This window comes from Rattus norvegicus, chromosome 17, assembly GCF_036323735.1.
Source record: "Rattus norvegicus strain BN/NHsdMcwi chromosome 17, GRCr8, whole genome shotgun sequence".
In the NCBI taxonomy this organism is placed as follows: domain Eukaryota; kingdom Metazoa; phylum Chordata; class Mammalia; order Rodentia; family Muridae; genus Rattus; species Rattus norvegicus.
Genome location: NC_086035.1, coordinates 9,431,587 through 9,442,010, shown reverse-complemented (window position 1 = coordinate 9,442,010; position 10,424 = coordinate 9,431,587). Strand labels below are relative to the sequence as shown.

The 10,424-nt window shown below is 46.7% G+C and overlaps 1 long non-coding RNA gene across 1 annotated transcript; it reads right to left on the bottom strand.

Moving 5' to 3' along the window:
* Positions 1 to 5,506: 5,506 nt before the first annotated feature.
* On the bottom strand, positions 5,507 to 10,354 carry LOC134482677 (uncharacterized). The gene is made up of 3 exons (XR_010059083.1): positions 9,633 to 10,354; positions 9,246 to 9,388; positions 5,507 to 8,904 (listed from the first exon to the last, which is right to left on the bottom strand). It is a non-coding gene; the product is annotated as an uncharacterized LOC134482677 (long non-coding RNA).
* Positions 10,355 to 10,424: the final 70 nt, after the last annotated feature.

Genomic DNA, 10,424 nt, shown 5'->3' with positions numbered 1-10,424 from the left:
GAAGGGAGGAAAGGAGGGAGGGAAGAAAGAAAAAACAAAAGAACGAAAGAAAGAAAGGAAGGAAGGAAGAAAGAAAGGTAACCCCAACAAATTCTAGTATGCTTGTAATCCTAGAAATCATGAGGTAGAGGCAGAATAGTCATGAGTTCAAAGCGAAGAAGTCTGAGGCTAGCTGGTCTAACGAGATTCAGTATGAGAATGACTAAGAGGATGTATGTAGTTGGGCAACATGGTGCATGTGTTTCTGATGTCACCTCTTGGGAGGCTGAGGCAGGAAGATTGGCAGAGTTCAAGGCCAGCCTGGAATACACAGTAGGCCCCGGTCATAATGGTCCTCACACAGAGAGTGGATGGGTATGCTGGAGTATGTATACAGAGAGTGGATGGGTATGCTGGAGTATGTATACAGAGAGTGGATGGGTATGCTGGAGTATGTATACAGAGAGTGGATGGGTATGCTGGAGTATGTATACAGAGAGTGGATGGGTATGCTGGAGTATGTATACAGAGAGTGGATGGGTATGCTGGAGTATGTATACAGAGAGTGGATGGGTATGCTGGAGTATGTATACAGAGAGTGGATGGGTATGCTGGAGTATGTATACAGAGAGTGGATGGGTATGCTGGAGTATGTATACAGAGAGTGGATGGGTATGCTGGAGTATGTATACAGAGAGTGGATGGGTATGCTGGAGTATGTATACAGAGAGTGGATGGGTATGCTGGCGTATGTATCCTTCCAGCACTGAGAGAGAGGCCGAGGCTGAGGCAGGAGTTCAGATACCCTGAATATTCAACAATAGGAAACAGACTTCCCAATTTCTTTCATCTCGAGACAGGCTCTCGTGAAATAACCCTGGCTGGTCTAGCACTCGATCTGTTCTAGCCTGTTAGACCAGGCTTGTCCTTAATTCACAGAAATCTACCTGTGTCTGCCCACTGAGGACTTGGATTAAAGGTGTGTGCCAGCACACTTGGATCAATTTTTTAAAAATAAATTTATTTATTTATTTATTTATTTATTTATTTATTTAACCACAGGGTTTTTCTGCGTAGCCTGGAACTTGCTCTGTAGACCAGGCAGGCCTCAAACTCAAGAGACCTGTCCACCTCTGCTTTCCGAGTGTTGGGATTAAAGACATGTGTCACCGCTGCCTGCCAAATTTCCCAATTTTTAGCCATGAGCAAAGATTCTAGACAGAGATTTCTTCGAAGGGGAAATATAAGAGGTCAAAAGTCAATTAGAGGGGTTGGGGATTTAGCTCAGTGGTAGAGCGCTTGCCTAGCAAGCGCAAGGCCCTGAGTTCGGTTCCCAGCTCCAAAAAAAAAAAGAAAAACGAAAAAAACAAACAAACAAAAAAAAAAACCCAAACAAACAAATAAAAAAAAAGTCAGTAAGAAGTTGTCTGTGGTGCTACAACCCTGTCACAGCAAATCCTAGGGGCGTAGCATTTGGGATCAGAACCTCACAGAGGCCAGCCTGGGCTACAGGAGCCCCTCTCTGAAAAACTAAACAAACAAACAAACAAACAAACAAACAAAAAAACCAAAAGAACAATAAGCATCAAAAAGATGCTCAACGTCATTAGTCACCAAATAAATGCAATTTAAAACCACAACGAGACACCACTTTACACCAAAGAGGCCTGGGGAACTCAGAATCCTCACTCACACCTCCTGGGAGAGCCCACAGTCGACGCACCTCCAGTGAACGCTCAGCAAAGCAGTTCTACTCTTAGGTACACACCCACGAGGACTGTGGCGTGTGTTCACACAGGCACTTGTGCACGGGGAGTGGAGATCTAGTTCAATTGCTAAAAGGGCAGACTGTGCTTGCAGAGGACCCAAGGCTGATTCCCAGTACTGCATGCAGACAGCTCACAACTGCCTGTCATTCTGTAATTCTAGTTCCGGGGAGATCTGATACCTTTTGTGGGTCTCCAGGGACACTGTACTCAAGTGCGCAAACCTCCACCGAGACACACACACACACACACACACACACAGAAGGAAAATAAGTCAGGCTGTATTGTGGCTAATTATGTTCATAATATATTTAGCCAACTGATGCATCTTAGGAAAATTAAACTTTTATACCAAGTTAAAAAAACAAACAAGGGGCTGGGGATTTAGCTCAGTGGTAGAGCGCTTACCTAGGAAGCGCAAGGCCCTGGGTTCGGTCCCCAGCTCCGAAAAAAAGAACCAAAAAAAAAAAAAAAAAAAAACCAAACCAAACCAAAACAAACAAACAAACGGGGTTGGGGATTTAGCTCAGTGGTAGAGCACTTGCCTAGCAAGCGCAAGGCCCTGAGTTCAGTCCCCAGCTCCGAAAAAAAGAAAAACGAAACAAACAAACAAACAAACAAACAAATAAAAGCTAGGTGGTAGGGGTACATGCTTTTAAGCCCAGCACTCAACATGCAGATCTCTGAGTTCCAGGCCAGTCTGGTCTCCAAAGTGAGTTCTAGGACAGCCAGGGCTACACAGAGAAACCTGTCTCTAAAAACAAAACCAAACACCCCCCCCCCCAAATCTAGAAGTATGTCCATGAATGCTCACTGCAAACTTTTATGCGGTCCTGAAGCAAAAGCGAAGCCAATGGGAAACACTGTGTGGTGTAGGCACACGGTGGAGTGTCTGTCATAAGAAGAAATGAGGAGTCAGGACACAGCACATAGGTGGGCCTGGAGAACATGTTGAATAGCACTGGGCTTGATGACTTACTCTTGCAATCTCAGCACTGGGGAGGCTGAGAAAGGACAAAGTGTGTTCTAGAACAACGAGTTTGAAGCTAATGAGATCTTGTCTGGAGTGAGGGGGAGAGGGAGAAAGAGGAAGAAGGAAAAGGCTAGGTTAAAGATGCTGGATATTAAAAGCCTTATACTTATAAATGTTTCTTGTGGATTTATTTATTTTTGTGTTGCTGTAAAATTAAAATAAATGCTGGCTTTTACCCCACACTAGGTCCAGCACCATAGTGCCCCAAGATATCTAGTAGATATCTTTTTTTTTTTTTCCAGAGCTGAGGACCGAACCCAGGGCCTTGGGCTTGCTAGGCAAGCGCTCTACCACTGAGCTAAATCCCCAATCCTGCTGGTAGATATCTTCATCTCAGTCAACAAAGCCTCTCACCCGCCTTGCTCTATCCCACATCACACTGCCAATGGCTTCTCTTTGAGCCTGGCAACAATCTCTCCACCCATCTAGTTCCCAAGGCAGGTTTTCACCATGCCAGACATACACATCCCAATTCCTTGGCGGCCTAGTGTTTCCAGCAACCACATATTCTCTTGAATTTAAGTCACCACATGAGAGAACACACAACACAATAACCTCTGATCCAATTGATAAGATATAATTGCCCACCTAGACATTCAAAACCCTGTACACATCCACCCCTTAAGAACATTCATAACAACCTGTAAATGTGCAGAGAGGAATCTTGACATCCGCCTCCATGTTCTCTCTGCTGCTTCTCTTCTCTCTCGCTCCAGTCTCCTCCTCTCTCTAAAACTTTTCTCCCGCCCACCCTTCCTTCTTGCCCAATGACAGGCCTCATTCTGTCTTGTACCTGCCTTCACCTGTGTGACATCATCCTACATTTTTGTCATTGGTCGAGGGTTGTTTGTTTGTTTCTAGACAGGGTCTCTTTAAGTAGCCCTCGCTGTCCTGGAGGTTGTTATGTAGACTAGGCAGGTCTCAAACTCACAGAGATCCTCCTACCTCTGCTCTCTAGTGCTGGAAATAAAGGCATGCATCAACACGCTCAACCTAGCTTTTTTATCTTGAGATAGGACCTCAATATATTGCCCAGGCTGGTCTCAAACTTTTACAGAATGCTTGTATAAGAGACGAGACAAGAGGTAGTGGCACACACCTTTGGTCTCAGCATTCGGAGGCAGCCAGTGGCAGATCTCTGTGACCAGCTTGGTCTACAGAACTTGTTCTGGAACAGTCAAGGCTACACAGAGAAACCTTGTCTCGAAAAGCAAAAAAAAAAAAAAAAAATACTGCAAAGGGGGCTGGAGAGAGAGATGGCCCAGTCGTTAAGAGCACTGAGTGCTCTTCCAGAGGACCCAGATTCAACTCCCAGCACCTACATGGCAGCTCACAAGTGTCTATAACTCCAGTTCCAGGACATCCATTAACCTCACGCACACCTACGTGAAGAAAAACCACCAATGCAAATAAAATAAATGATTAAAAAAGAGACACAAGCCACAACTCCTTGTTTTGTGTGTCTTTATTGTTTGTGTGTTTTCAGAAGGCAAGAGTGGATGGATGTCTTTCCTTAGACCCTGTCCACCCCTCCCTCCCTCCCTTCCTTCCTCTCTTTCTTCCTCCCTTTCTTCTTTCCTCTCTTTTGGGTCTGTTACTGGCCTGAAATTTCCTTGCCAAGTAGGCTAGAATTGGGGCCAGTAAACCCCAGAGACTTAATAGTCTCTGCCTTCCCAATACTCAAGAGCACACAGCACACACAGTCTTTATTTACTTTTAAAACATAGCTTCTGGGGGTGGAGGGGGAAAAAAAAACATAGCTTCTGGAGATTGAACTAATGTTCATATGCTTGCAAGGGTAGCAGTTTATTGACTATTTTCCTAGATATTCTCTGTCTCTCTGTCTCTGTCTCTGTCTCTCTCTTCCTCTCTCTCAGGGTGTATGTGTTTGTGACATGGAGGTCAGAGGTTGAAATAAGATGTCTTGTTCAGGTTTTCCTCACCTTCTTGCATTTAATTAAAAAAATATTGTTAGGCATGGTGGCACATACTTCATTCTGGCATTTGCGAGGCAGAGGCCTCTGTTTGCCTTCGTGAGTTCAAAGCCAACCTGGTCTATTGAACTTCTGTTTCTACGCCCCTTACTCAATGTCTACATCCCATATAAAAAAGAAAAACTAGACAAGAAATAAAACAGAACCACCAAGGATTTGGGGGAAGGGTGGGGAAAGGCAGGAATTAATCTAGTAAAACTTGGGAAGCAGAACAGCTGGGATGTCAGAAAAATTCAAAACCACGTGGAAGGCTCATGCTATGAGAGCAGCAGAGGAAGCCCAGAGTACAAGGGACAGGAGAGCATACTCAAGGACACAAACATGGAGTACACACAGGTTCAAGGACAGTGCAGACAACAGAGCAGAACTGTTATCCCAGGAACTTTAAAGAGGGGAACAGGCTAAGCATGGAGACAAACATCTTTAATCCCACCCAGCACTCTAAAGGTGGAGGCAGGAGGATTTCTATGAGTAAAAAACAAATGAACAAAACCCCAGATTATTATTCTTATCACTCTGGGGACAAATGGTGGGTGTGTGGGGCAGAAAGACACTATAAGGTCGTTTTCCTCCATTAACCTTTCACAGCAACCGCTTTCCTTGCTAACCTGACTCTTTTTCTCTTATTGTTATTTTTGAGGCAGGGTCTCTCTATGGAGTCCTGACCTGCCAGACTCAACACCTCCGGGCTAAGGTTAATAAGACATGCACCACCACACCGGGAGCCCATGTATTTTTATTCATTTATTACTGATTGTTCTTTTGAGACAGGGTTTCTCTGTGTTGACCTGGTTTTCCTGACACTCGCTCTGTGGTCAAGGTTAGTCTTGAACCCAGAGACCTGCTTTCCTCTGTCTCCCGAGTGCTGGGATTAAAGTCGTGTGCCATCGTGCCCTGGCTCACCTTGTCTTCTGAGAGAAAATATCTCGCTGAACCTGGAGGCTGTGAATTTGCCACACTGGCTTGCAAGGGGGATCTGTGGATCTCCTGTCTCTTCTTGGCTGGAATTACAGGTAAGCTATCTTTTCCCGTTGTTTGTTTGTTTTTGTTTTTGTTCTTTTTTTTCGGAGCTGGGGACCGAACCCAGGGCCTTGTGCTTCCTAGGCAAGCGCTCTACCACTGAGCTAAATCCCCAACCCCTGTTTGTTTGTTTGTTTTAACTGTGGGTGCTGGGAGCCAAACTCAGGTCCTTGCACAGAATTTCTTTAATTACTTGATTAACTAACTTTATGTGAGTACACTGCAGCTGTCTTCAGACACACCAGAAGAGGGCATTGGATCCCATTACAGATGGTTGTGAGCCACCATGTGGTTGCTGGGAATTAAACTGGGGTCCTCGGGAAGAGCAGTCAGTGCTCTTAACCACTGAGCCATCACTCTAGCGTGAATGTTTCCATTTCTATGAATTGTCCAAAACAGACAAATCTATAGAGACAAAGATTAACTTGGTAGATGCCACGTGCCTAAGGAAGGAGTGAAGACTGGCTGTTCATTGGAAGGTTTTTTTTGTTTTGTTTTTCTTTTTTTTTTTTTTTTTTTGGTTCTTTTTTTCAGAGCTGGGGACCGAACCCAGGGCCTTGCGCTTCCTAGGTAAGCGCTCTACCACTGAGCTAAATCCCCAGCCCCTGTTTTGTTTTTCTTTCTGAAATTATTATATTACATCATTTCTGATTTCCCTTTCCATACTCCAAACCCTCCTGTGTATCCCTTCTTGCTCTCTTTCAAATTTATCTCTTGTTAACTTAATTGTTGTTACATGCATATGTATGTATAGGCGTATATATTTCTGAATATAACCAGCTCGGTCTGTACAAAGTTACTCCTATGTATGTTTTCAGGGCTGACCACTGGGTATTGGATAACCAACTGGTGTGCTCTCCCCTTGACAAGATGACTCCTCCCACCCTCAGCCCTCCTTGGTTGCCTGTGGTTCCTTGTGTAGTGTTGAGGCCTCATGGGCTTTCTCCTTTCACTGTTGGCACTTTTTATTGTTGCTGGTTTGGTTTTTTTTTTTCCTTTTTCTTTTTTTTTTCAGAGCTGGGGACTGAACCCAGGGCCTTGTGCTTGCTAGGCAAGCGCTCTACCACTGAGCTAAATCCCCAACCCCTGTTGCTGTTTTTTGAGGCGGGGTTTCTCTGGGTAGGCCTGGCTGTCCTGAAACTCACTTTGTACACAAGGTTGAACTCAGAGATCCACCTGCCTCTGCCTGGGATTAAAGGCTGGCATTAAAGGCGTGCACCACTACCTCCTGGCTTCCTGAGCTTCTCAGCACAAAAAGCACCGCCCTACTTCTTGCAGGGCTGGCCTCCTGAGGGCTGGTTCTCTGCCTGTGCTTTAATTTCTTGCTGAGGGGAGACGATGGCTGGGAGAGTTGTAAAAGTCAACTCTTACACAAACTAAAGGGACAGCCCTATTCTGGTGCTTGGCTGCATGCTGTGGACTTCTCCCTGTGTCTGAGCCTGTCCCCAAGGCTGACCTGGTCTGGCATTCTCCCATTGCTACCCAATGGGATTAGGTTAGGGATACATTCAACAAAATCATGTATTTAGTGGGCAGCTCCACCTGTCCCACTCCATCGGGCTCGGCTGTCATTTATTCCTGTACATTTCGTAGGTGTCTGCTCTGTTGATCTGGATTCAGCATTGCACACCACCAAGGTTGTCTTTGTATATATATGTCTCTGTATCCCAGGATGGTCTTGCACTCCCAATCCCCCTGTTTCTAACAGCAAGTGTTAACACGAACAGGCATGCACCTTGAAGGAAAACCTTCAAAACAGGTAAGAACCAGGCTGGGAATGAGAGAGGGGTAGAGTAGAGTTAGGAATTGCTCTCTGAGCCTCACTGACTTAAAGTTAGTCACCAGAAGCCAGAAAACTGTGTGCCCTGGGCCTTGTTCTAGGAGCTCTCAGAACTGGCTGGGACCAGACTGAGAAGCAATAGTTACCTCAAGGGATCGTGTTTTTAGGTGGATAGGCAGGGATTACATGTCCTTAGGACAGCATCTGGGAGACCTCTAAGAAGAGGCATCTTCTACATTGATATAAACCTGTGTTTGCCTGACAGACAAGGAAAGGCAGAGAGACCAGCAGGACTATTGAGTTGAGGGTATGCGGCCTATCTTGGCACCAGGCCACATCCACAGGATTTTGCAAAGTGATACTTGAGGGGAAGGAAACTTGACAGTGGCAGCTGGAGCCCTTGGACTTAGAGCTATAGATTAGAGACCGTTTAGAGACATTTTTTGGTACAGGAAGACAACTTTGCTACAGGGCTGCCTGACCTCTGACCCGGCCTGGTTGGCCTTGATCTTACGTGTAAACTAGCTCTGGAGAACCCCCTAGGTGGTTACATGAAGGAAGCAACTCATGGATTCACGCGGAAGGGTGGTCACGGTGTCCACTACCTGCATCTGGGGTGAATTATCAGAGGCCTCGCCGGCTCTGCCAAGCCCCGACTTAGAACAAAGAGTATGAACTGGGCAGGAGTAGGAAGTTTGGCTTTGTGCATTTCACGTCTGCGAGATGGAAAGAACAAGAGCGTCCATCCCAGTGGGTTAAACGAGACACTGTCTTGGCTGAGGATGAGCTACGACTGTGGAATAAAACAATCACGGCCTGTACCAGAGGCAGGGATCTTTCTGGGCTTGGGGTGTGTTTTTAGTGCTTTGTAGCGGACTGTTTTTACTATGCAGGCAAAATCCGGTCACTGTCCTTCCCTCCAAGGCCCTGTGTGATCGGGCCTCCGTGAGCTTTCCTATCTTCATTTCAGCCTCTTCTTGCACTTCCAGCCTCGGGCCCCATGCTGCAGATCATGGTCATGCTTAACTGTGGTCATCTCTTCCGGTCTGGTGTTTCTCGGGATTCTTCCGCTGGAATCTCTACTTGTGTCCTCCCATCCTGACTCTTCCTTTATGTCCTCCAGAATCCCCCCTCGAAGAAGTCCTTTCTAGATCTGCTGGGTGCTCTCCTTGCACTTCTGGTTTCTCCCCCTCCCCACCCCCCACCACAAGGCTCTCATCATCCTCAATGAGTATTTGTTGGGCTAACAAATCAAATGGGAACAGCTCTGAAAGAGGTCTATGCTTTTGTGGCCAAGAATCCGTGCAGGCACCTTGCATCAGGGTAGGAATCCTGAAAAACAAAAAAAACAAAAAACCATGGTTACTGAGGAGGAAATGGGGGGCTAAGGTATAGCACGTTGCCTGGCAGTCGCATCCCCGCACATCTGTGTGTCTGATGTGCCTGATGTGCCTGATGTGCCTGGCATTTTGCGGCATCTGTTGGGTGTGTAGGCTTGAATGAGGATGGAGCCCACCATGTCTGTGAAAGTAATGGTCCTGAGACCTTGCACAAAGGGCTTGACCCGATCCGTAATTCTTTGTAGACTAGTAAAGGGTTAAAGGAACAGATGTGTGTCAAGGGCTCAGTGGCGTCTAATGCATAATACATGTTTAGCAAGCATTTATTCTCACCTGTCTCCAGGTGAGGTGTGCAGGCCCGGAATAGGTTCTTGAGTTGTGATCAGCAGAGAAGAGTTAGGTCCACACCCCAAAACCCCATCCTACAGGAAAGTGGCCCTGTCTCACTTGAGGATTCAGTATCCAGAGTACGGAAGCTGAGAAGATACACAATTCAGTTCCAATAAGCACACTGGTCGAGAGTCACTGTGCTAGACAGTTTTATGGTAGGAGGTAGGGAGGGCCCCAGGGGTTACCCAGGGAAGTCTGATTTTTTTCCCTGGGGTCCCAGTTGTTCATGTCAGTAACTAGGTCATCCTGAATGGAGGGGATGGCAGGAGGTTAGGGAGAGGGTTCCTGCAGGGCAGCGGTGTGTAGAGATCAGCTAATCTCTCTCAGTACCTTTAGTTAACCCTTTTCTTCCCTTGGGCCACAGGTTGACTGGCACAATATCACACATTTTGCTTTCCCAGAGCCTGGTGCGTTGCCTAGACTGCAGGAAACAGTTGCTGGAAACAGAGGCTGGGGGTGGGGTGGGGTGGGGTGGAGAGGGGAAATGAAAGATAACTTCTTCAAGGCCATCCAGTGGCAGTTCCAAGTACTTCAAAATGGCCAGGTACTGGGAAGAACCTTAGCGTGATTAGCACTGGAGTAACTGCCAGTTAGGAGTGACCGGACGATTAGTTGTGAAAAAGGAACCGGTGAGAGCTTTCCTATTGAATTGCCTGGCCGTGTTAGCAGGAGTTCCTTCCTTCTCCATAGAACAAAAGGCCGGTCTCCAAGGGATAGGGCCCCAGCTTTTCTCTGGCTAGTTTTAGCGCAGGGAAAACTGCCAGTCAACTTTGCATCTGGAAACTTGAGTGTCTCCTTCTTTAACCTGAGGGACCCGAGGTCACAGTAGCCTCTTCGCTCTCGCTTTCACTTGCTCTCTTGGCAGGGCCAGCAATACTAAAGGTGTGCTGACGGCTTATCTGGGAGCCTCCTTTAATGGGCTGTGGGTCTTGGACAGCAAACAGCTGGAAGCATCCTGAGCAGCCGCTTGCTGGACCCAGTCACGAGGTCAGGGGAGGATGGAGTTTGGCTCAACCATTGCAGATACCCAAGCAGTACAGACACCCGGCAGGGGAATGCCAAAAGTGGCTGTTCTCCCTGGTGGGGGTCTAGTTACCAGAGGGCCCCCGATAAACACTCTAT